This window comes from Triticum urartu, chromosome 7A (genome assembly GCF_056163025.1).
Source record: "Triticum urartu cultivar PI428250 chromosome 7A, HENAU_Tu73, whole genome shotgun sequence".
Classification (NCBI taxonomy): Eukaryota; Viridiplantae; Streptophyta; class Magnoliopsida; order Poales; family Poaceae; genus Triticum; species Triticum urartu.
Genome location: NC_141879.1, coordinates 74,591,582 through 74,617,317, shown reverse-complemented (window position 1 = coordinate 74,617,317; position 25,736 = coordinate 74,591,582).

Sequence of the window (25,736 nt, the reverse complement as noted above, 5' to 3'; positions counted from 1 at the left end):
ATTTGATCGTGATATAAACTGGCATAACTTGTATATCGTTGGTGTTGATAGCACGATGTGAATCCACCGAAGGTTGAGGTGACTGCGGCGAGTTATAAATGATCTCATATGAGCCGTGTCAGCAATTAGGCCAATGGTTCCTTCCAACTTGCTATTTGAAGTTATCCAAACTGTAGTGGCGGCGACTTGTGCGCCTGCTCATTGAGCCATCCAGTGCAGACGGCGGTTGATGATAATTTGCCTCCAATTTGAAAGAAAACCGGGCTATCCAAGCAGTGACTGGCTTTATACTCAATAAACAGCTCGTGCAGACAGGTGCGGCCTGGCGTGTTGATGTAGACCAGGCCGCGAGAGACGGACAGCAAAGGTGACCGCAGCATTAGAGGCAGGTCGAACAGATAAGTCCGCGGCGGCATTGTAAGCCGGTGCGGACGGAGAAAGTCGGCACTGGTGTTGTAAACCGGCACGGACGGGCGAGTTAATGTAGACCGGGTCCGCAGAGGCGGCGACTTATGTACGCCCGCACACTCCATAGATACGGCATGATACCATCTTTACAAATGAATCATTATCCTGCAAAAAAATATTGCCTACCAGAGTAATTGTTTCTTTGATAAAAACAATATGCGTCAAAAATAAACCTTAGACGGATACCACCTGACTCGTTCGGACAGTAAATGAGTCGGGTGTGGCGTTGTAAGCCGGTGCGGACGGGGAAAGTCGGTACCGGTATTGTAAACAGGTACGGACGGGCGAGTCGACCGTATGTTGATGTAGACCGAACTGCGGGGGACGGCGGTCTGTGCGTGCTATCGGGTAATTCGCGCGAGCGGGGGCGGTCCTGACGAGTTGATGTAGACTAGACCGTTGTAACGGCAGCTTGCACGTGTGTCTATCGAGCAACAACCATGGACGAACGCTAGTACGTGCATTCCGTATTCGTGGTATAACGGCATAAAAAATTGTTCTGTGTAAAAATATTACAAGGCCAAGTAATTGTTCTTTGATAAAAACAATATATGTTAAGAAAATAAACTTGGGTGTATATCATCTGATTTGTCCACACGATAGATGATCCGTATTTAGAGTTCGTGAATAGTCTCCAGTAGATTCAACGGCGATTTAGCCAAGCCACTCTCTGGAGACCGCGGCAGCTCAGATCAGACTCGCGACGGCTCGGAATAAGGCCGGCCAAAGGTGGCTTAGCACAAGGTCCCAGTGGCGACGGCGGAGATGATGGCTTAAAGCCTGACCGCGGCGGAGCCTGGAAACGGGCGGCTCAGCACGGACCCTCCGGCTCATTTTTGACCAATCCCTTTTGTTATCAACTCAGTCACAGGCTCACAGCAGGAATGCAAACTTCAGAACTGTACCAACGACCGCAGCTAGCTTGAGACTTTCAGACTTGTTCCAAGCATCCAGAATACTGACATATGTCGTCACACGTACTCTACATGCCCTTAGATGAGCTCTTCAAATATTTGATACACCTCCATGGCTTTGTCTGCATTGCTCATACCCCAGAATCCTCATCATTCTTTTGCTGATCTCAAACCATCAACGTGCTCCTCAAACGAGCATGTATAGCCTTCCCTGTATCTTCTTAATCATATCCAGTGCAGTATAATGAGACTCCCATAACACATCGTAGAACACCTGCCACTTCAGTCCCCGTTGTTTGACAATAGGCCTCGGTGGCAGAAGCGAGCCGCCGGCTCGCGACGAGGAACAGTGACAAGGCCGGGCAAGGGCGGGACCGTGGTCTTGCTCGAGACGTGATTGGTGGTCGAACGCCGCGGCTCGAAGGAGAGCAAGGAGACTGGCGGGAGGAGGTGCTGGTGGTGCAAGGAAACTGCGGGGGCGGGTCGAGGCCTGCTCCAGCGGGGGCGCTCAGCGGCTCCGGGCGGCCAGCTCAAGCGTAGTGACGGAGGCTTCCAGGTAAAAACAGCGGAGTAGGAGGCGAGGCGCGTTTCGTACAAGCGACGGCTCAGAGTCGAGACCGAGGCCAGAGTGTCAGGAGGCGGCGATTTAGCCCCGGCCGTGAGGGTAGGCGGCGCTCGGCCACAGCGGAGCAGGCGGCTCGTCGAGGCAAGCGCTATAGAAGCGGCTCGTTGGTGACGACGCGACTTGAAGCCAGTAACGCGGAGCCACGGTGACGGGCCTCGGTCGATGCGAGACGGAGTCCAGGTGCGGGCGATTCTCAGTGACCGAAGCAGAGGCGTAACCCGGCATGGACCGATTGTTTGGCGCGGCTGCGGGGATGGCGACTCGGAGCGCGGTGGCGATTTGCGAAGAACGGGACAGCGAGGCCGGCAGCGGCGTCCTTGGAGGCAGTTGCGGGGCTGGCCTGGTACTGGCGGCTCTTAGCGTCTCCGTAGCTCAGCGGAAACAGAGCAAGGCCAAGGCGGCGACCCAGCGCGGTGCGACGAGTTGTCGGCGGGGGTAGCTCGAAGGAACAACAACGAGGTAAGCCGGCAATGGCGGTTTAGAGGCGAGCGGAAAGACCGGCGAGGCGTCAAATCAGGTCCGGTTTACTAGAGGCGTGGGCGGTTTACCGCAGTTGCCAGCGACTCGCCGGAAGAGCACGGGGCAGACCACGGCTCAGCGGGTGACCCGGGCGCGTCACAACGGCAGTGGTGGTCACCGGTTTGACGAGAGGCCACAGCAGCAGGGCAGTTCCAGGCGTGGGTCGAGCTACGGCGGCCCTGAGCAGAGGAAAACGGGTCCGCAGGCGTCTCAAACTCGTCGCGGCGACTCGGCGCGAGGAGAGGCCACAGCAGCAGGGCGGTTCTAGGCGTGGGTCGAGCTATGGCGGCCCTGAGCGGAGGAAGACGCGTCTGCGGGCGTCTCGAACTCGTCACGACGACTCGGCGCGAGGAGAGGCCACTCGGGGGCAATGGAAGAAGGCCTGCGGCGACTCGGCTTGACACATAATGAACCGGTGGCGGCTAGGCTGAAGCGGGAAGAGGCGCAGTGGCCAGCCGGCTTGACGAGAGGCCACAGCAGCAGGGCTTCAACAGGTGCAGCAAACGGCTTGGCGGGTCGCCGAAGGCGGCGCAGGCCGCGGCGGTTCGGAGTCCGACGGCCCGTGGTGGCACCGGTGGCTCAAGACGACTCGGAGGCGAGAGCCATGGCAGGAGCGGTGGGTCGAGGCCGGCAGCTTGGCCGCGGCGGTTTGGTGCGGTCATGGCAGAATCCAACTCTGTGCGTCCCAATCCTTCTCCGGGTGGTAATTACTTTGACCGAAGTCAACTGGATTGGGTGGTTAGCAATTGTTGCGCTAAGACTTCCCGGCGACGGATCGAATCTTTCTCGGCGATTTGTTTCTTTTTCTTGACTTTTCCTTTGCTTGTTTGATGTTTTGACGGTGAACCAATGCTTCAACCGTACCAGCTTGGCGAGTTATGGATCCGGACTTGACACACGAGTGAAAACAGGTTGTAGCAGAAAACGTTGATGTCGGCGGCTTATGGTGGTACATAAGCACAACCCTAATTTCCTCTTAAACTTTAAATTTTTACAGATCTTGAAGCGGATGCAAACTGTTCATCAAAAATCCTTTCAAACTGGCTCTTCTTCATCTGCAAACTTACAAATTTCTCGATCCCTGGGAGAAATCCCTCCAAGAACTCAACACCATCGTGTGCTTGCCCCATGGTGGGCGCCAACTGTCGTGGAATTAACACGTCAGATGTCCTTAGCGTGAGGACTTAGTCGTGAGGCCAACGCATCTATGTGGTAGCTTGAGAGGGGTTGAGCGGAATCAAAAGACGCAACACAAGACAAGGGTTTAGACAGCTTCGGGCCCCGGGAAACATCATCCGGTAACAACCCTACATGCTGTTTGAGACTAGATCTCATTATCATCACAAGGGAGTCGCCGTAAACCGTCTCTCCTCTAGTTGTGTCTAGCCCTAGAGATTGTTTCTTTTTCCTTTTTTCCCTTTGAGGAGCCCTGCCCCTCCTTATATATATTGAAGGGGCGGGTTACATGTCGAGTCCAACTCGGACTTTAACTTAAACTATCTTGACTTCCCTTCCTGGGCTTCTTAACGTCTGTCGGTTTAACATTGGTCTGCCGGTTTAACATTGGTCTGCCGATTTAACATTGTTCTACCGATTTAACATTGTCTGCCGGTTTAACATTGTCTGCCGGTTTACCGTCTGTCTTAGCCATCTGTCTTGACTCTCTGTCTTAACTCTCCGCCGGTTTACCATCCGCCGATTTACCAAGTCCCAGCCAGTTTAACATTCCAGCCGGGTCATACCGTGGGGTATATCCCCGACAGGTGTAGCAGCTTCGGCTGGTCGTGCGCTGCGGGCCTCGTCTCGTTCCTCTAGCGCTTGTACCCTTGCGTGCAGCGCCTGTAGTTGGGTCAACTCCTTTTTTTTCTTCCTCTCCCAGCATTTGTAACCGCCTGCATCGGGAAATCCATCCTTCCACGAAAGGGAGCCTGGCATGCCTCGTGTCTGTCCCGGGTGCTCAGGATTCCCGAGGGCCTCAATGAGCTCGTCGTTCTCTCTGTCCGGAACGAACGTCCCTTGCTGTGCCTTTTTGATATACTCTTGAAGCTTCTCGATGGGTGTGTTCACATTGGTACAAATGCACTTCTCTGTTATAGGGTCCAATTTTCCCCCAACCCCGAAGAACCAAGTCCTGCAACGGTCTAGCCAGTGTCGCGTCTCTGGTTCGACCCCTTTAGCAACGAGGTCATTCTCAGCCTTGTCCCACAACGGCCGGGCTTTCAGGTAGCCACCTGACCCCGTGCGATGGTGATGCTTCTTCTTTGCAGCATTTTTCTTGTTTGTCGCTGACATCTTCGCTGCTCTCTCAGATTTCTTTTTGGTGACAAATGCGGGCCACTGATCTTTGATCTTCTCAAATCGGCCGATGAATTCTGGAGTCTTGTCTTGGTCGACAAACGATGATTTGAGCTCATTCTTCCACCTCCTGAATAGCTCAACCATCTTTTTAAGAGCATAAACCTTGATCATTGGCTTTTTAACTGGATTCTCCGGATCCTCCTCTGGCGGGAAGGTGAAATTTTCCTGCAGCGCGGTCTAAAGATCAGCTTTCTGCCTATCACTGACACAAGACACCCGAGAGTATTTGTCCTTAGGCTTCAACCATTGCTCGATGCTCATTGGGATCATGTCCCTAACTAGAACCCCGCACTGAGCATTAAATTTTTGCTTGGTCCGGAGGGGTTCAATCGGTTGGCCAACGCGATCAATTTTGATGATCGTGTACCTTTCATCCGAGCGCAACTTTCTTTTCGGGCCTCGTCTCGTTATCGAAGTGTTACTCGATCCAGAGGGCTAGAAAAGAAAAAGAAGAGACTTAATATGTATACATACCAAAAACAATTAATGCATCAATTAGGTATAGTCAACACATGCTTAATTAATTAATATATATATACCTTGCCGGACTCCGTCCGGTCACCGGAGCCATCATCACGGTGTCCTTCCCCCTCCATTCGGTCACCGGAGCCGTCATCACGGTGTCCTTCCCCCTCCATTCGGTCACCGGAGCCGTCATCACGGTGTCCTTCCTCCTCCATTGTTTGATCATCGTCGTCGTAGCCTGCTTCTTCATCCTGTCTTTCCAGACCATCGGTGCATGTGTGGTTGAGAAACGACAAGATGGCATCACTTCCATGTGCGATTATCTCCCCCAACACCGCTTCTTGTGCTTCATCTTGGGGGTGCGGATCCATAGTTTCTGCGAATATTTACAACATAGCAATTATTATTCAAACATGACATATGGATATATTAGTGGCACACGTTGAACTAGCTAGCTAAGCACAATAAGGAATCATATTAGTGGTAACGGGGATATACCCCGCGGCATAAACCGGCCGGAAGTATAACCCGGCCGGACTTGGCGGTTTACTTGAGACCCAGCTAAGACTTGATGACTCACTGGCGACCCGTTTGGGCCTGGCGGTTTACGGTTCATTGGTAATCCGGCAGGCGGGTCAGAAGAACGACAAGACCCGGTGGCCCAACAGGCGGTTCATGAAGGCCGGTTCATACTATGGTGGGCCGGTTTAAGGAGAAAGGCATGACGAATATTTACCTTACAAGGAGTTAAGACCAGGACTTGTATCTGGTTCGTATTAGAGATAGACTAGTCCTAATCCTAATAGGACTATACATGTAAACCGCCCCTTCAACATATATAGGGAGGGGCAGGGCTCCCCAAAGAGGGAAAAAAAAGAAGAAACAATCTTAGGGCTAGACACAAAGAGGAGAGCCGGTTTACGACGACTCCCTCGTGATGATAATGAGACCTAGCCTCAAACAGCATGTAGGGCTATTACCGGATGATGTTTCCCGGGGCCCGAAGCTGTCTAAATCCTTGTCTTGCGTGTTGATCCGCCCTGCGTCTCTCGTCCCACTCAACCCCTCTCAAGCTACCACATAGATGCGTTGGCCTCGCGACTAAGTCCTGATACTAAGGACATCTGCCGTGACAAATCCACGACAGTTGGCGCCCACCGTGGGGCTGGCGCACGGTGGTGTTGAGATCTTGGAGGGATCTCTTCAGGGATTGAGAAGTTCATGATTTGCTGGATGGAAAGAACCGGTGCAGAAGTTTACATCGTCGACGAACCGTCAAACAGTATATTCGAGATTCAAGATCAAGAGAACATTAGGGCTGGATCGTTGCTACCGCCATAACTCGCCAAGATCAAGAGAAGGAATTATTCTCGTCGAAACCAAAACTACTGCTACAAGAGCTGTCGGCAAAGAATCGGCGAGCGGGTCCGATGACTACTGTGTCGGGCGGCTGTCCGATCGGCGATGTACGAGTGGTTGCCGTCCACGAAGATTTCAATATCCCAAGAAAGTCCAACACGGTTCGTGGAATACGATTGAAAGTGGCAAAAGATTGCAGCGTTTTCCTTAATTAGTATGGAGGGACCCGCACCAGGAAAGCCGCCACTCACGTAGGCATCAAATCCCATCAGTCGGAAATTACCAAGGCAACGTTTTCACCGGCGGGTCAACCCTAGGTGAACGGCCGCACCAAGCCACTGTCGCTTCACTGCAGTTTTCGTCCGAACCGCCGGTCTGTTCCGAGTCAACTTCGCGTTTTTAAACCGGATCAACTCCGAATCGCTGCTGCTCTACGTCCACAAATCCCAGGCCGTAGCAATCAACCGTGTACTGCTGCCTTTTCTTCTGCCACGAAGGCACTACAGATCACAAAAAAAGACAGTCTATCACATCAAGCCAACATGACACCAGATGTTGTTACTAGTACGCAAGGAGTCAAAGGGCAAAATACTATGGATCAGCGGCAGTCATCTACATTAAAAAAAGAAAAAGGCTGCAGCCTGACCGCTGTCCCGTATCTCCATGGCAGTTACTTTCCAAAGTCTTGCTACTAGTGTTAATTGAAATGGAATTACAATGGCACAATCTCCAAGAAGGACCATCATCCATCATGTGGAAGACAAGACTAGTCAAATCCAAGTACTACTAGTACTCGGTCACGTGATTACGTGAAGCTGCAATCAATTTCAGGAAAATACCACTGAATAAAGGCGTTTAAAAAAAAGGGGGCGCCAAGGCTAGCCACAAGAAAAATCGAGACAAAGCACAAACCACCAGGACTATTATTCGTTATAAAGGTGTCGCAAAGGGATGTGCGCCAGGATTATTTTTTGCACTAGCGCGGACGAGAGAGTCGTCACCCCCGCTACATCAACGCACGCGGTTGACTCGTCGTCCACCCCCGCGGCCGATTCGCACACGTCTGCGCCGCTTCCAACGCGGCGGCCGACTCGCTCGTCAGTGCCGGCTTACAGCACTAAGGTCGACTCTTCCGTCCGCACCGGCTTACAATGCCACGGCCGACTCATCTGTTGTTCGGGCGAATCAGGTGATATCCCTCCAAGTATAATTTAGCACATATTGTTTTTGTCAAAAAACAAATTACTCCGGCTTGCGATGTTTTTGATGCAGGACAATTGTTCACTATATCAACACGACATGGTTGACTTGCTCGTCCGCGCCGGTTTACGACACCGGTGCCGATCTTCCCCGTCCGCACCGGTTTACAATGCCGCGGCCGGTTCATCTATCTGAGCTGCCTCTGATGTTGCGGTCGCTTTTGTCGTCCGTCTCTCGCGGCCTGGTCTACATCAACATACCGGGCCACACCTGTCTACATGAGCTGTTTATTGGGCGCACAAGTCGCCGCCACTACAGTTTTGATTAACTTCAAATCGCCAGTTGGAAGGAACCATTGGCCGAGTTGCTGACACGGCTCATATGGGATCATTTACAACCCGCTGCAGTCACCTCAACCTTCTAGGGATTCACATCGTGCTATCAACGCCAATGATATACAAGTTATGCCAGTTTATATCACGGTCAAATAAGGAGAGCCTCAAGCCAACTCCTCGAGTCACCTTTGAGACTCGGGGGCTACGATGACATGACTCAGCAAATATTGCCAGTTTCAGCAAATTTAAAAACCCCAGGACGATGGAGGGAAGGATAACCCAGTCCCGGAGGCTACTGTTATATTAATGAAAGTTTAAAGGCCATCAAAAAATTTCCGGTTTAGAAAGTATATGACAGTTACAAAATCCAGGCTCAATGAAGAAGATCCGAGTCATCAGAAAAGGATTCCGGTTTAAAATCCGGCTCAAGGGAAGTCAGTCTGACTGAAGCTCTCAAATATCCGGTGTACAGTCCGGCTCAAGGGAAATCTGTTCTCCCCCAAAGCTCTGAAGCGCTCAAATCCAGTTTAACAATGTCCGGTTCAAAAAGGAATTAACTTCTTGCAAGTTCGGGTTTAAAGGCCGTCAGAAAATTTTCCGGCTGAAAATGAAGATTCCGGTTTAAAATCCGGTTCAAGGGAAAGATGTCTCCCACAAAGCTTTGAAGCTCTCAATATCCGGTTCAAGATCCCGGTTCAAGAAGAATTTATCTCTTGCAAAAAAAAGTTAAAAGTTGCCAAAGAGGACCTGCTGCCATGATGCGCGGTTCAAACATGGGTATCCCGCCTTACTGTCCTGACATATTATCGATCACATGGAGGCTTCTGCTTCATAAAGCGGGGTCTCTGTTCTTTTACATCATGTGAGGTTACACGGAGTTGCTCTAAAGCGGCCTCCGGTTTACCCCTTGAGTTCGCTTTGCTAAAAGCATCGTGTTATATCACTTGGAGGATTGGTCGTGTCCGAACCAATACCATGCCTCTTGATAGGCAAAAGCCACCAGATCACTTGGGGACTAGGTCATGTCTGAACCAGTCACGCCTCTTGATCGGCCTAAGGCCACAGAATCACTTGGGGGCTTGGTCGAACCTGAACCATGACCACGCCATTTGGTCGGCATAAATGCCACGATTTCATCTGGGGACCTGGCTGACTAGAACCATAGTTACACCTAACAGGAACTTGGTCGTGTTTAGCCATGGTAACGCCATTTGATCAGCTTAAATAAAACTTTTCTTTTGCTTCACACTTTTCTTTGAAGGGGGGTTTTTTTGCTTTTCATTATGTTTCTTAAACCGACAAAAAAAATTCAATTGACGGAACACAGTTCACGTCAATCCAGAGACTATTTGCCCGGTTTAACATCCTCTTATGGAGTAAACCGGTGTTTATCACAACCCAACACGATTTTATCATAAACCGGCACAATATGGAAGGAGTTATCAGTACTCAAGATTTGGGTTATCACCCTTACTACAAAAAGTTGGTAAAACCAACGATGTGATTCAATGTCACAGGTATGATATATTTCATATTTGATTATTCTAAATGCAGCCTTGGTTATAAACCCAGGTTATATGTTGGGTATTATGACCCGTCCGGCGGTAAACCGCCAGGACACTTTAAACTTGTTGTATGCAGAAATAGGTTTGTTAAACCGGCCTGGTTTTTGGACTATAAAGTCGCCAGTATATATATATTTGGATTGCGCCGTCGGAGTTATGCGCTTATAAATCATTGGATTATATTATCTTGAATAGCCAACATGGCTGGATTTTTATGGTTATTAATAACCGGTATTATTGAGTTTTCAAAGTCGCTTTAGTGCAACGATTATTATTTTATCAAAGGATATGATTTATTCTACAATGGAAGGAATAGTCCCGAGTCGCTGCAGGCTCACGACCCGGCACTTGGGGGCTACATTATTCAAACTGAGGTTACATGCAAGTCTCATGTCGCTGCAAGCATGCACCATGACACTTGGGGGCTAATGCAAAGTCATTTTTACTAGTCTTATTGAAGACCCGACTCATCATATTATAATGAGCCGGCCCTTGGGGGCTACCAATTTCTCCAGTCAACAATTCAAGTATATATCAAAGACCCGGTTCAGTATTATTTTACTAAGCCGGCCCTTGGGGGCTACACGTTGCTGTTCAAAGTTTACAAGATTATATTTACAAAGTCCCTGCTCATTATTTGCATGATGACCCGGCCCTTGGGGGCTACACTGGTTGAAGTTTTTATGAGCATCAAGCAATTACAAGTCCCAGGTTGCTGCAAACATGACAACCCGGCACTTGGGGGCTACATATATGGAGTATTCAGTTTATATAATTGAGATGAACAAACCGGATTTCCTCAAGGTTGAAACACTTATTGGAGCAAGTCTTAAGTTATCACTATGTTCTCCTCTTAAGACTTGGGGGCTACAGGTATTATGCATATAAAGGAGGAACATCTTCTTTTTATCAGTTTTGAGCAAATTAGGAAGATCAATTACATGACCCGGTGTCTGCAACAATCATAACCCGGCATCATCAACAATCATAAACCGGAATTATCAATTTTTATAAACCAGAAATTTTAGCAATGATAAACCGGCAAGTTCTACATCTTCAAACCGGATGGATATCAGATAAGTATTTCAAGACCAAAATTTCTTAATCCGGCATTTTTTGAAACCGACTCAAGTGGATTATTCTTCACAATATTTTTCTATGAGAAACCAACGTCAGCAATTTAAAGTATGAAGCTGATTATTGATCCGGATTTCTTAGAAGAAGGGAATGACAAGGACTAAAGGATGATCAGGTGCCGGTCCACAAGAATTCTTAACCCGGAGCACAACCTGTCAAATTTTTTCTTGTGTTTATTTTACAGGATCAGTTTAATATGGATAAATGCAAATTAAGCTGGGGGCTAATGTCGGGGATATACCCCGCGGCATAAACCGGCCGGAAGCATAACCCGGCCGGACTTGGCGGTTTACTTGAGACCCAGCTAAGACTTGATGACTCACTGGCGACCCGTTTGGGCCTGGCGGTTTACGGTTCATTGGTAATCCGGCAGGCGGGTCAGAAGAACGACAAGACCTGGTGGCCCAACAGGCGGTTCATGAAGGCCGGTTCATACTATGGTGGGCCGGTTTAAGGAGAAAGGCATGACGAATATTTACTTTACAAGGAGTTAAGACCAGGACTTGTATCCGGTTCGTATTAGAGATAGACTAGTCCTAATCCTAATAGGACTCCACATGTAAACCGCCCCTTCAACATATATAGGGAGGGGCAGGGCTCCCCAAAGAGGGAAAAAAAGAAGAAACAATCTTAGGGCTAGACACAAAGAGGAGAGCCGGTTTACGGCGACTCCCTCGTGATGATAATGAGACCTAGCCTAAAATAGCATGTAGGGCTATTACCGGATGATGTTTCCCGGGGCCCGAAGCTGTCTAAATCCTTGTCTTGCGTGTTGATCCGCCCTGCGTCTCTCGTCCCACTCAACCCCTCTCAAGCTACCACATAGATGCGTTGGCCTCGCGACTAAGTCCTGATACTAAGGACATCTGCCGTGACAAATCCACGACAAGTGGCATGGCCTCAACGCTTCTCTAGGGTTTGGGGTGGCCTCGACGACAACGCTCTTTTAACTTGGTAAATTTGGGTGGCCTCAAGAGAGTTTGTCGATCGAGTAGGGGCGCGGCGGGAGGGGTAGGAGACCGACATCGTTTTTTCTAGGGTTTGGGTGTCCTCGAGAGTTTTGGTCGAGCGAGAGGGCAGGGGGGGTGCTCCCGTGGTGTTGGGGATATTACTGCTGGGCGTGAACCGGCCTATCTGGGCCGGGTCAACTTCATCAGTAGTTCCAGAAGTGATAAAGCCCAAGAAGGCAGATGAGGGCCTAAGGCCCGTAGCTGGTTCAAGACTTGTAGCTGTAAACCGGAATTTGTATATAAACTTGTATTGTAAGTTAGGAATAAGGAGAGACCAACGCGGATACGAATATCGACCGGTGTTGGGACTCTGTGAACCGACGGGTGTCACTCGTGTATATAAGGGGACGACCCGGCGGCGGTTCAAGAACAACAGACAACAACTCGAGACGTATGCGAAGCTTGTTTGCTCCCTAGTCATCAAAACCCCATCAATTCCATCACAACTAGACGTAGGCTTTTACCTTCATTGAAGGGGCCGAACTAGTATAAACTCTCTTGCGTCCCTGTGTCCACTTTAACCCCTTCAAGCTAACCCGTCGCGATGGCTCCACGACTAAGTCCTTTCTCTAGGACATCTGCCGTGACAAAACCACGACAGTTGGCGCCCACCGTGGGGCAATCGCGCGATGGTTTCCAGCTCTTGGAGGGCCGCTTTGAAGGACTCGAGGGCTACGCTGTAGGCCGGATGACTAAGAGTCGTCGTGGCAAGCTCTACATCGACGACGCAGGCTGGGGCCCCGAGGCCGGCTCAATTGAGTACGGGTACCGGGTCCCCTTTGGTAGCATTCACGTTTTCATTGGCAAGATCGGTGAACCGGGCCCTGAGCCGGACATCTGCACCGACCTCGTCGAGACGGCTTAGCGTGCGCGATCCGCCCGGGTTAAACCGGCCATGAAGCGTGCCTTCATGGGAGTCATCCATGGAGGAAGTTACGAGGACGGATCGGATTTTCGCGGTGCGACCGTCATTTGTTCCGGCGACGAATCTTCGACCGGAGAAACCGAACCTCTTTATCAGCTACAAGATGGCCGGATTGGGAGCTGTTCCGATGGCGACAGTATTCCAGACCCCTCTGATCTGCCCAACCGGGTTGAAATATTCATGGCCGGAACACAAGCAGCGCTTCATTCTTCGACAGCTGCGGCAACGATCTCCGGTTCAGCAGTGGCGACGGCTGCCGGGGCAGGAGGCCCTGTGCGCCCGCCGGCTCAGGTTCTATCAGAACTATTTGATGCGTTGGCTGTGCTTATGGCGGAAGTTAATCCGCCGGATCAGGACGTTCACAACGGGAAGATTGCAAAGGTAAAGGAACAGATCACCCAGGCCAAGGCGGATCTAGCGGCTGAGGACACCAGGATGGCCACAGAGCGGTCCGCTTTAAACGCACAGGCCTACAAGCTTATGTTGGACCAGAGCGCGTCGCATGAAGTCATGAGGAGGAAGCACCGATCCAGCTTACCTCCGGTTTTCGAGGCCAGAGACCTTTTTAATACTCCAGGACCAAGAGTCGGCAATCCGCTGGAGGGAAACCGGGCAGAAGCCCTTGGGACCGGTGCACTGGTTCAGCCTCGTCAGATGGACCCGCCTCGTCAAAACACCGTTATACCTCAGGCTGCTTTAACACCTCCGGGTCACTACTCCAACCCAATGGACAATCTTGTTGCCGCTGCTGCACGGCTGGAGGCCATTCCATTGAAGGTGACTCGCCGCAGGCAGTAGAGACGCGACGGGTCAAGAAACTTCTGAGGACAGCTTTGGCCCAACAGGAAGCGTACTCGTACAGCTGCGACCGGATCCACTCGACCCCCCGTCCAAGCCGGAGCTATAGCAGACATATGGATGAACCAGCAGTGTCAAGTAATGAACGACGTGGGGCACCCCGTGACAACAACCCGGCGGGTGGTGCTGATAACGCTCAGGGAGTGGTGGACCGGGCCCGCGCGCGCAGGGAGGCCGAGTTAGCCACACAGCATCAGGCTCGGCAGCTCACGCCGGTTCATCCAACCACCTTGACTGAACCTGGTGTTACTTCTAGTTCTTTGGGGGTGCCTTGCCTTATCCCCGCTTTACGCAACGTGCGCCTGCCCAAGGATTTCAAAGGCCCGCGCAAGATACCAAATTACACGGCGGATCAACCTCCAGAGACATGGGTGGAGAGCTATGAGATGGCCATGGAGATGCTTGATGTGGATGACGCGGCGTGTGCGAAATACTTCACCATGATGCTTGAAGGAACGGCCCATACTTGGTTAAAAAGCTTGCCGGCTAATTCTATCAGTTCATGGGCCCAATTACGAGCCCGGTTTATCAGCAATTTCAAGGATACCTGTAAACAGCCTATGTCGATAGTGGACTTAGCTTCATGCGTCCAAGAGGAAGGAGAATCAACGACTCATTGGGTGCGCCGGGTTTCACAAGTGTTGCACTCCTCAGACCGCATCAACGCTGACACCGCAGTATTAACCCTAGAAGGCAACTGCCGGTTTGGGCCCCTGAAGCTGAAGTTGGGACGGATGAAGCGTCATTGCACCGACATGGGGACCCTCATGGCCGCTTTGGTGAAATATGCTGATTCTGATAGTACCAAGGATCCCGAATCTGATGATGACAAGACAGGGAAAGGGAAGAAGAACAGCAGCTCCAAAGGTCAGCAGCATCACTGGGCAGGCAATGGTGGTGGAGGCAAGCGTAAAGCGGATGGTAACATGGACTTTGTGGCTAATACCAACGCACAGGACAATGGCCAGCGACGCAAGGGTAGACCGAAAAATCGTAATGGAGCACCCAACCCTAACCCAAACCGCCTAAACTATCTGCTAAGCCAGCCCTATCCAAGACATGGGACGAAGGAGGCGCCAGCAAACCACCTTTGGAAGGATTGCTTTATTATGCAGGAGTTCAAGAATTCTAATAATTTCCGGTATGATCACGAATCTGGCTGTGGCTCAGGATCCGGGCCGGGTTACGGTGGAGGAAGTTCCGGTTCAGGATTCAATGGTAATCCGGGCGGACATAATGGTCAAAATAGTCAGAACAACCAGGGTGGTTACAACCAACAGCAGCAACAGTCAGGATACCAGAGCAACCAAAAGCAGTTGAGTAGTGGGCAGTACCATGTCTTCACCACTAGCTTGGACAAGCGAGACCGGAAGGTTCAAAGGCGGGCGGTCAACTCTATTGAACCGGCCATACCTCGTTATCTACGTTGGTCGGAACAACCAATCATATGGAGCAGAGAGGATCACCCTCCCCAGGTCGATAATCCTGGTCAGTTGGCTCTAGTGGTGGCGCCTCAGGTGGGAGGTTATAAGTTCACCAAGGTGCTCATGGACGGAGGGAGCAGCATTAATATCCTGTATTATGAGACCTTCCGTCGTATGGGATTAATAGATAAAAATCTCAAACTATCTAATACAGTGTTCCACGGCGTAGTGCCAGGAAGATCAGCGTATCCCGTTGGTAAGATAGCTCTGTAAGTGGCCTTTGGGGATGACCATGATTCCAGGTCGGAGACATTGACGTTTGAAGTGGTGAAAATCCAGAGTCCATATCACGCCCTGTTTGGGCGACCGGCTTACGCCAAGTTTATGGCACGGCCCTGTTATGTGTATTTGCAGCTCAAGATGCCGGGTCACAGGGGGACAATAACGGTTCACGGAAGCCGCAAAATCGCTTTGGAATGCGAGGAAGGAGATGCGGCTTATGCAGAGTCGGTTTGTGCCACCGAGGAGTTGAAGTACTATAAAGACAATGTTGATCCAGCGGACATGCCTCCATTGAAGAAGCCAACTACGGAGCATGATCCGGCCCTGAAGTTCAAATTGGCAGCAGAAACTAAGCTTGTTGACTTCGTACCTGGCGATTCGTCCAAGCAGTTCAGCATCAGTGCCAACTTGGATCCGAAATAGGAAAACGCGCTCATCGAGTTCATCCGTGAGAATCGAGACATTTTTGCATGGAAGCCCTCTGACATGCCAGGTGTACCGAGGCAACTCGCTGAGCACACACTTAATGTGGATCTTAAATATAAACCGGTGAAACAGTTCCTCCGCCGGTTTAACGAAGAAAGACGCAAGGCGATTGGAGAAGAGGTAGCCACGCTCTTAGCAGCTGGCTTTATTGTTGAAGTTTTTCACCCTGAGTGGCTTGCCAATCCGGTGCTGGTCCTCAAGAAAAACGGCACCTGGCGCATGTGTGTGGATTACACAGATCTTAATAAGGCTTGTCCAGCAGATCCTTTTGCCCTCCCCCGTATTGATCAAATTATTGATGCTACGGCGGGTTGTGAGCGTTTAAGTTTTTTGGATGCGTATTCTGGCTATCATCAGATCAAAATGGCAGTTAAGGACCAGGAGAAGACATCATTTATAACTCCCTTTGGAGCCTTCTACTATGTGTCTATGCCCTTCGGGCTCAAGAGTGCCCAGGCAACTTACCAACGGTGTGTATAAAATTGTCTTCACAAGCAGATTGGCCGTAATGTACATGCTTACGTGGATGATATCGTGGTTAAGTCCAGGGAGAAGGAGACTCTGATTGATGATTTGAAGGAAACCTTTGATAACCTGAGAACATACAATATGATGCTTAATCTGGACAAGTGTGTCTTTGGTGTACCGGCGGGCAAGCTATTGGGTTTTCTGGTGTCCAACAGGGGAATTGAGGCTAATCCGGAGAAGATCACGGCTATCACCTCCCTGGCTAAACCGAAGTGTATCAACGATGTTCAACGCCTGGCAGGCCGGATTGCCGCGTTAAGCCGGTTTATCAGTCGTCTTGGTGAGAAGGCAATCCCTTTGTATCAGATGTTGAAAAAAACGGATCAGTTTGTTTGGAGCTCCGCCGCTAATGAAGCATTTGAGGACTTAAAGCGGCAGTTGGCCAATCCACCTGTGCTCACCGCTCCCATTGACAAGGAGCCGTTACTGCTATATGTTGCTGCTAATACTCGGGCGGTCGGCGTGGCTATTGTGCTGGAGCGAGAGGAGGCAGGCAAGGAGCATCCGGTTCAACGACCGGTCTATTATATCCGCCAGGTGCTAATCGAGTCCAAGCAAAGGTATCCGCATTGGCAGAAGCTGGTGTATGGAGTTTTTATGGCAAGCCGGAAGCTTAAACAATATTTCCAAGGGCACCCAATTACGGTGGTCAGTTCTGCTCCTTTGGGAGATATCATCCAAAACCGGGAAGCAACTGGCCGGATTGCAAAGTGGGCCATAGAGCTGGGGCCGTACGGTTTGAAGTATGTGCCTCGGACAGCGGTTAAGTCTCAAGCACTTGTTGATTCATCAATGGTTGGACGGAAATGCAAGCACCTGAAGAAAAGCCGGATCACACGTATTGGACCATCCATTTTGACGGATCCAGGCAGTTGGAAGGCTCGGGGGCTGTAGTCGTATTAACTTCCCCATGAGGTGATAAGTTTTGTTACGTTCTCCGCTTAATGTTCCCTTGTACTAACAATGCAGCTGAGTATGAAGCCTTGCTCCATGGTCTCCGGATGGCTAAGGAGATGAATCTAAGTCGAGTTAAGTGCTTCGGTGACTCGGACCTTGTGGCTCAGCAAGTGTCTGGCACTTGGGACTCCAAGGACCCACTCATGGCAGCGTATCGTCGGGAGGTGGATACTGTTGCAGGTTATTTCAAAGGCTATCAGATGGACCACGTGGACCGGCGGAAAAATGAAGCGGCGGACGCTTTAAGCCGGCTGGGCTCTCAGCGCAAACCGGTCCTGCCCAATGTTTTTCTAGATGTGTTGCACAACCCGTCGGTCAAGATCCCTGGTGAAGAGGATTTGGCTATTCCTGATCCGGAGGCTCAATTGGTGGCGGCTCTTCATGTTATTCCGGATTGGACGCTTCCTTACCTGGCGTACAAAAACCGGGGCGAGTTGCCAGAGGATGAGATTCTGGCCCGGCAGATAATCCGGCGATCCAAGTCCATGGCTATCATCAACGGCGAGTTGCATCATTGCAGTGTATCAAGAGCTTTTCAACGCTGCGTGTCTCCTGAAGAAGGTCGTGAAATTTTGCGTGAGATCCACGAAGGAGATTGTTGTCACCACGCCGGTTCAAAGTCTCTGGTGGCTAAAGCGTTTCGCCATGGCTTCTATTGGTTAACTGCTCATGCTGATGCGGAGGATATGGTCAGACGATGTGATGGTTGCCAAAGGTTTTCAAGACGTGCTCATGTACCAGCTCAAGAATTGAGAATGATTCCAATTACTTGGCCGTTTGCGACTTGGGGGCTGGATATGGTTGGGCCTTTCAAAAGGTCCAAAGATAAGAAGACCCACCTCCTGGTGGCGGTTGACAAGTTTACAAAGTGGGTGGAGGCAAAACCTGTTAGCAAGTGTGATGCGGCCACGGCGGTTCAGTTCATCAAAAAGGTGATTTTCCGGTTTGGCTTTCCGCACAGTATTATCATAGATAATGGTACCAATTTGTCCAAAGGTGCTATGAAGGAGTTCTGCGAATGGGAGCACATCCGGCTCGACGTTTCATCAGTGGCACATCCACAGTCCAATGGTCAAGCAGAAAGAGCTAATCAAGAGATCTTGAGAGGCATCAAGCCCCGGCTCATGGTTCCTTTGCAGAGAACGCCGGGTTGTTGGGTAGAAGAATTACCATCTGTGTTATGGAGCATCAATACAACACCCAACAGATCAACAGGATACACACCGTTCTTCATGGTTTATGGAGCGGAGGTGGTTCTCCCCAGTGATATCCGTCATGATTCACCTCGTGTAATGGCTTATATTGAAGCGGACAATGAGACAGCACGGCAAGATGCTTTGGACCGGTTGGATGAAGAGCGTGACATTACAGCCGCCCGATCGGCGATTTACCAGCAGGATCTTCGTCGTTATCACAGTCGCCGAGTCAGAACCAGAACCTTTCAGGAAGGAGATTTGGTGCTTCGGCTCATCCAAGATCAGACTGATATGCATAAGTTATCCCCACCTTGGGAGGGGCCTTTCGTGGTCAGCAAGAATCTGCACAACGGGTCATACTATCTGATCGATATTCGAGAGCATAAAGACTCACGTACATCAGAGGAGGAGACTAACAGGCCGTGGAACATAGCTTATATTCGGCCTTACTATACCTGAGCCATTGGCTATACTTATGTACATATTACGACAATGTATATATTATGATTAAATATAATAAACCGGAACCTCAGCTAAAGCGGGGTATCTGTTCTTTTACATCATGTGAGGTTACACGGAGTTGCTCTAAAGCGGCCTCCGGTTTATCCCTTGAGCTTGCTTTTTAAAAGCATCATGTTATATCACTTGGGGGTTTGGTCATGTCCGAACCAATACCATGCCTCTTGATAGGCGAGAGCCACCAGATCACTTGGGGACTTGGTCATGTCTGAACCAGTCATGCCTCTTGATCGGCTTAAGGCCACAGAATCACTTGGGGGCTTGGTCGAACCCGAACCATGACCATGCCACTTGATTGGCATAAATGCCACGGTTTCATTTGGGGACCTGGCTGACTAGAACCATAGTTACACCTAACGGGAGCTTGGTCATGTTCGGCCATGGTAACACCATCTGATCAGCTCAAATAAACCTTTTTTTTTGCAACGTTTTGTCATTGCACTTGATTTACACTTTTCTTGGAAGGTTTTTTTCTTTTTATTGCGTTTTTTAAACCAACAAAGTTTTTTAACCAATCAATTGACGGAACACAGTTCACGTCAATCCGGAGACTATTTGCCCGGTTTGATCCTTGTTGTTAACATCCTCTTATGGAGTAACACGGTGTTTATTATAACCCGGCACGGTTTACATGGTAAACCAGCGTCATATATACACAGGAGCTGTTATCTCCTCCAACAGTGTGGGTTTGCAAAACTCCGCTTCAAGATTGGCCAAGCCAACTTCATGCTCAACGAGGACAGGTATTATGTATCACAAAAATTTGTTCATATACTTAAGAATTTTTTTTGGATGTTTTGACTTCATATATGCAGACATCATATTCCGCCGGACGATACAACCGCGGTGGCACTTGAAGAGTTTTTTATTGCAGAAGGTGCTTTGGAAAGTTCATCACCACAGGAAGAACAAATTATGCACGAAGGCATATCAACATCAAAAGTATCAGCTAGCATATTACAAGGCAACACGGTGCCCATAATAATATCATTGTTTTTCGCAAAGGAGAGGCAGTTTCAAAACCGGCTTCCGGTTCAAGCTTGGTCACCAGCCTGGCCAGATGGTTGTGGGTCACCCTGCGCCGCTTCAGCCTCCGTTTCTCTACCCAGTGGCTGGAAATCAACAGTTGTCCAGTCTATTCCCATTAATGCTTGAAAAACAGCTTCATCGTGGATCAGCAATGATGGGTCAATATCGGGAGCATAAGTGTGCTTACGGATTGGAGGGATAAGATTTTCTGACTCATGAATTGGGGCAGCTATTCGCTTGTTCTGATTATCATATTGAGCTTGATAACAAGACAAGTCTGCTTCTTCAGCCAGTTGACAACCTAGCGGACGCACCTCCCGGTTTATGGCTCGCTGATCCGCTTCACTAAATTCTGACCCATCTTCTTTCAAGCTGGGATAGCCCTGAGCTGCTTCAATAGGATCAAAATCCAGCACCCAGGCTTTTGCCCGCATTAAGGCATTGATCGCACCGGTTCGAGCAGCAGATTTCTTCAGCTCTTCAACCCGGGCGGGAAGCACCGACAGTTTCATCAGGGTATCTTGAATCAAAGTGGGCGCCGGTTTGTTGTGAGATGCGGTAAGATGATCGAATGTGCGCCAGTATACAGCTGTTCGACCAATGTGTAGACGACCTTCAATTTTTTCCGCACATCTAAACCCAAATGACCAGTGCGTGTCCCTGAAATATCATAAGGGTTAAACCGGCAGCTCTGTAAGAAGGCCGAGTCAATTCAGAAGTCAAACTGGCTTACCAAAGATAGCAGTGGTCATAGTATGCACGTGCCGCTTTATACTGGTCAATTCATCCGCCACCGGTTTTAGTGCAGCCTCGGCATCCTCTGCTCGTTTGATTAAAGTGGACTTTTCAGTGGCCCAATCCTCCTATTTCTTCTTGAAGCTCTCCTTAAGCTGCTCCATGGCGCTTAAAGCGCTGACTAATTCCTCTTTTGCTTTGGAGGTTCAGCTTGTTGGGTTTTCAGGTTTTCTTGGAGGTCGGCTATTTGGTTTTCTTTCGTCTTCAGCTCAGCCTGCATGCAGACAGTTATATGCTTCAACAAAACGGTACAAGGATTGAAGTACCAACCACATAACAAGTTATGCACTTGTCACTTGGGGGCTAATGCATATTCGATCTTCATCTTTCAATTGCTTACAAAGTCCCAAGATCAATACAAGTATTCAACTTGGCACTTGGGGGCTAATGGCTATTTGCTCGTATATATTCTGATGCGGCAATTTCAATTACTCAAAGTACCGGTTTAACTACGCTAAGTTGAACCGGCCCTTGGGGGCTACATCAGCGAATTTCAAAGCATCAATATTTATATTAGTAAGTCCCTGTTTGAAAGAATATTACAAACCGGCCCTTGGGGGCTAGGAGAGTCAGCAAGAATGGAAGTATACAAGCAGGAAGGAGCATATGGAAGTTACCTCATATTTATCTTTCATCATATTAACCAGACCAGCTTCATAGTCGCGACTGGTATACAACCGGTTCAGATAGCCGGAATGGATATCTTGGGCGTTCAGAGCAGCATAAGTCGTAAGATCAGCGTTCCACTTGCCTTTGCCAAAGGCAGCAAATTCTTCCTTGGCAGAATGTTTGGATAAAGCGACAGGATTGCTTGGCTCAGTATGGCCAGTGCCAGTAATGACAACCTCATCATCCTGGGTACCGCCGGTTTGCACTGGAGCTGTTGGCTTGTTAGTGGGTTTTGCTGGACCGGTGGAGTTTTCAATCCGGATGGAACCTGTGGGCTGATTGACAGGACCTGAGGCATCAGTAGGTCTCTCTTCAGCAATAAGATCATCGTCTTGCTGCGGTGGATCGTTGGGTATATCCTCAGGAATAGCCGCTTCAGGATTGGGTGTCTTGACTGGTTCAAGAACGACATCTTCTTCGGCCGCTTTGTCCAAGCGGGCCTTCTTGCTTGGCCTAGGTTTGGCCCTGAGAAGAATAACTAAATCAAATACAGCATATGTTCTAAGGCGATGTACTGCAAACATCACAATAAGTATAGCTTACCCAAGCACCATTTTGAGCGGTGGGAGCTGAGTAGCCGATGACTCGCTAGAAGATGAGTGGGAAGTAACCTGGTAATCGGAGTCAGACGGATTAAGAGGTTGACGAAAGCAGCCCGCTTTAGGACAAGCAAATTAGAGACCTCTGAATGGCGTTTCTGAATCGGACTGTTCGGTAAACCGGCGGAGGTAACTACCTGGCCGCTGTGCCGGGTTGTGCGACGAGCTTCGTGTTGTTGAGTCTTCATAAGAAATTTAGGATCCAAATAAGCAAGAGGATGAGAAAATTTAACTTTCCGGTTTTCCTGATGGATTTTTTGTGAAGGCAAAGTTTCTGAATCGGAAGAGAGAATAATTACCTCTGCAACATCCGCGTGGCTGGCTTCGGCATCATCCTGACAAATATCATCATCAATAAGACGCATGAAAAATAAACCAAGTGAGTCAAGTTCTACCTCAAAGTCCGGATTATCCACATCATCATCAGAGGCCAGATTAGAAGATGCAGTGGTTCTTTTCCTGTGGGCAGTCTTCTTCACAGCTTTAGTCTTTTGCCGAGTTGCTCTTTCCGGTTTGTCCGGTTTTTCTGGTTTCTCCTGCGGCACTTTCTTGCTCCAAAACGGATCATTGCCCTGATTACACAGACAATGATATTAAACAAAGACCAGATATATCATTAATAGATTCAGCAAAAAGAAAAATCAAAGTCTTGCAGCTGGCGGTTTGTTGGTGGCACAGAAGGGAAGCAGGCCGTTTCTAGCACAGACGTGTTCCGGTTCATTCAGCATCTTATTCACAGCCTCTGTGATTTCTTCATCGGTGAGCTGGATTTTGGAATGTCGCAGTGGGTCATCAACACTGCCAGTATACTCGCACATCAAACCGGAGCGCTGACTAAGGGGCAGTATGCTCCATGATATCCAACAGCGAGCGAGATCAACCCCTGTTAAACCGTTGGCCATAAAGGCTCTGAGCTTTGACAGTTGAGGAGCATATCTGCTTCTCTCCTGTGCAGTCAATCTTTATGGAAAAGGGTGTGTATTGCTGAGCCGCTCCGGACGAAAGCCAGGCAAGGGATTCTCACCAGCAGGGGAGGTGTCTTTGCAGTAGAACCATGTCTGATTTCATTCTTTGGGGTGGCTATGCAGTTTGGCGTGAGGGTATGTGACCTCTTTCCTTTTCTGAATCGCCACGCCACCCAACTCCGTATTGGAGCCGTCAGTAAACTCAGTACGGCGGTTTAGATGGAAAAGGTCTCTGAACAATTCCACTGTGGGCTCCTCTTGAAAGAACGCTTCACAAAGCACTTGGAAGTGACACATATTTGTAACAGAGTTGGGACCAGTATCTTGTGGATGGAGCTGGAAATCGGCTAAAACATCCCGGTAAAATTTAGAACCGGGCGGCTTAAAGCCCCGGGCTAAGTGATCTACGAAAACAACAACCTCTCCTTCTCGAGGTGTGGGAGGGAATTCTTTGCCAGGATCCCTCCAATGGATGGTATCTTTGCTGCCTAAAGCGCCAATCAGGACTAAATCGTCCAGTTGAGCCTCTATGACGCGAGAAGGAACCCAATTGCACTCATACACTTGCTTGGCCATGATGAAATCTACAAGGTAGAAGATCCCTGTTCAAAAATGCATTTGATCAAGATACATTGGTATAGGCACTGTTAAACCGGAGACAGAACTATCTGAGCCGGAGTTTTATGAAGCAACAAGCATCTGGCGGTTCAATAAGGGGACTAATGGCATATACCGGTTTGGAAAATTTTCCTATAAGGTTAAACCGCCTGATCTAAGCATTGCAGATGGACAAGTACACAGAAACAGGTTTCACAAGATTTCCTTATAGCATTGGATCTGAAGCAAGTTCAGAAAAGAGATAAATACTTAGAGGTTCAAAGGAGCAGTACCGAACCAATGAGCAAAACGTTCATATAGATCTATGGTTTTGAGATGCATAAGTGAAGGCGAAGGTCAAACAACTATCATTGCACAGAGTAAAGATTTGTGGATTCATCTAAAGATCTATCGTATGAGCAAGAGGCAGACGATGAATACTGAAGAACTATGAAACCCTAAAACAGATCTGCAGGGGAAAGGATAGAAGGTTTACCGGAGCTGAGGAAGACGCGGAAGGTTGCCGCGATGCTCTGGTGCGCCCAGGTTGATGCAGCAGCCAAGGTTGAGGCAGAGGTCGACGGTGGCGGCGGAGCTCTGAAGCCGGGCGATGCGAGGAAGATGAAGCAGAAGGGGAAGAAGGGAAAGAGAAAGGAAATGACCCTTCGGTCCTATTTATAAGGCAAAAAAAACATGTGTAAGGCGCGACAATCAAGGGGCCACGAAACGGAGCTGTCGCCTCGATTTCCGCAGATATATTAAATAAAGAAGCATAATGGATATCTTCGTTATGACAGGTGACATCACTCCGGTTTACAGTAATCAGAGAAGATGACATCATGGCGGTTTACCAATTTATGAGAAGATGTTGAAGATGTAGTTTTTGTTAAAGGATTGACATGAACCCGTTCAAATCAATCTGGGGCCTAATGTTGGGGATATTACTGCTGGGCGTGAACCGGCCTATCTGGGCCGGGTCAACTTCATCAGTAGTTCTAGAAGTGATAAAGCCCAAGAAGGCAGATGAGGGCCTAAGGCCCGTAGCTGGTTCAAGACTTGTAGCTGTAAACCGAAATTTGTATATAAACTTGTATTGTAAGTTAGGAATAAGGAGAGACCAACCCGGATACGAATATCGACCGGTGTTGGGACATCGTGAACCGACGGGTGTCACCCGTGTATATAAGGGGACGACCCGGTGGCGGTTCAACAACAACAGATAACAACTCGAGACATAGGCGAAGCTTGTTTGCTCCCTAGTCATCGAAACCCCATCAATTCCATCACAACTAAACGTAGGCTTTTGCCTTCATTGAAGGGGCCGAACTAGTATAAACTCTCTTGCGTCCCTGTGTCCGCTTTAACCCCTTCAAGCTAACCCGTCGCGATGGCTCCACGACTAAGTCCTTTCTCTAGGACATCTGCCGTGACAAAACCACGACACGTGGTATAAGTTATCACGGTCGAGAGTGGGTATATCGACAGCGACAACATACGACGACCCCTCGACCCTCGAACCCTCGGCGACCCTCGAACCCTTGGCGACCCTCAACCCTCTACCCTAGCTAGTTCTCGCCCCTCGCCCCTCGCCCCTCAAACCCTCGGCGACCCCTCCCCGCCTCCCCCCTTATGTTGAAGTTATCAGAGACGGGGTATATCGACAACGACATACCCGATAAAAAATAAGAAGACGAAGAAAAAATAAAAAGAGGAGAAGAAGAAAGCAATAAAGGAGAAGATCGAAGAAAAAAAGAAGAAAAAAAAGAGGAGAAGAAGAGAAAATATAAATTTTTCTATTTCCTCTTCTTCTCCTCTTTTTTCCTCTTTTTTCCTCTTCTTATTTATTTCTCCTCTTCTTCCTCTCCTCTCCTTCTCCCTTTTCTTTTCCTTCTTCCTAAACTAAACATAAACTAAAATAATCCTAAAACTAAACGAAGTTATCAGGACGGGGT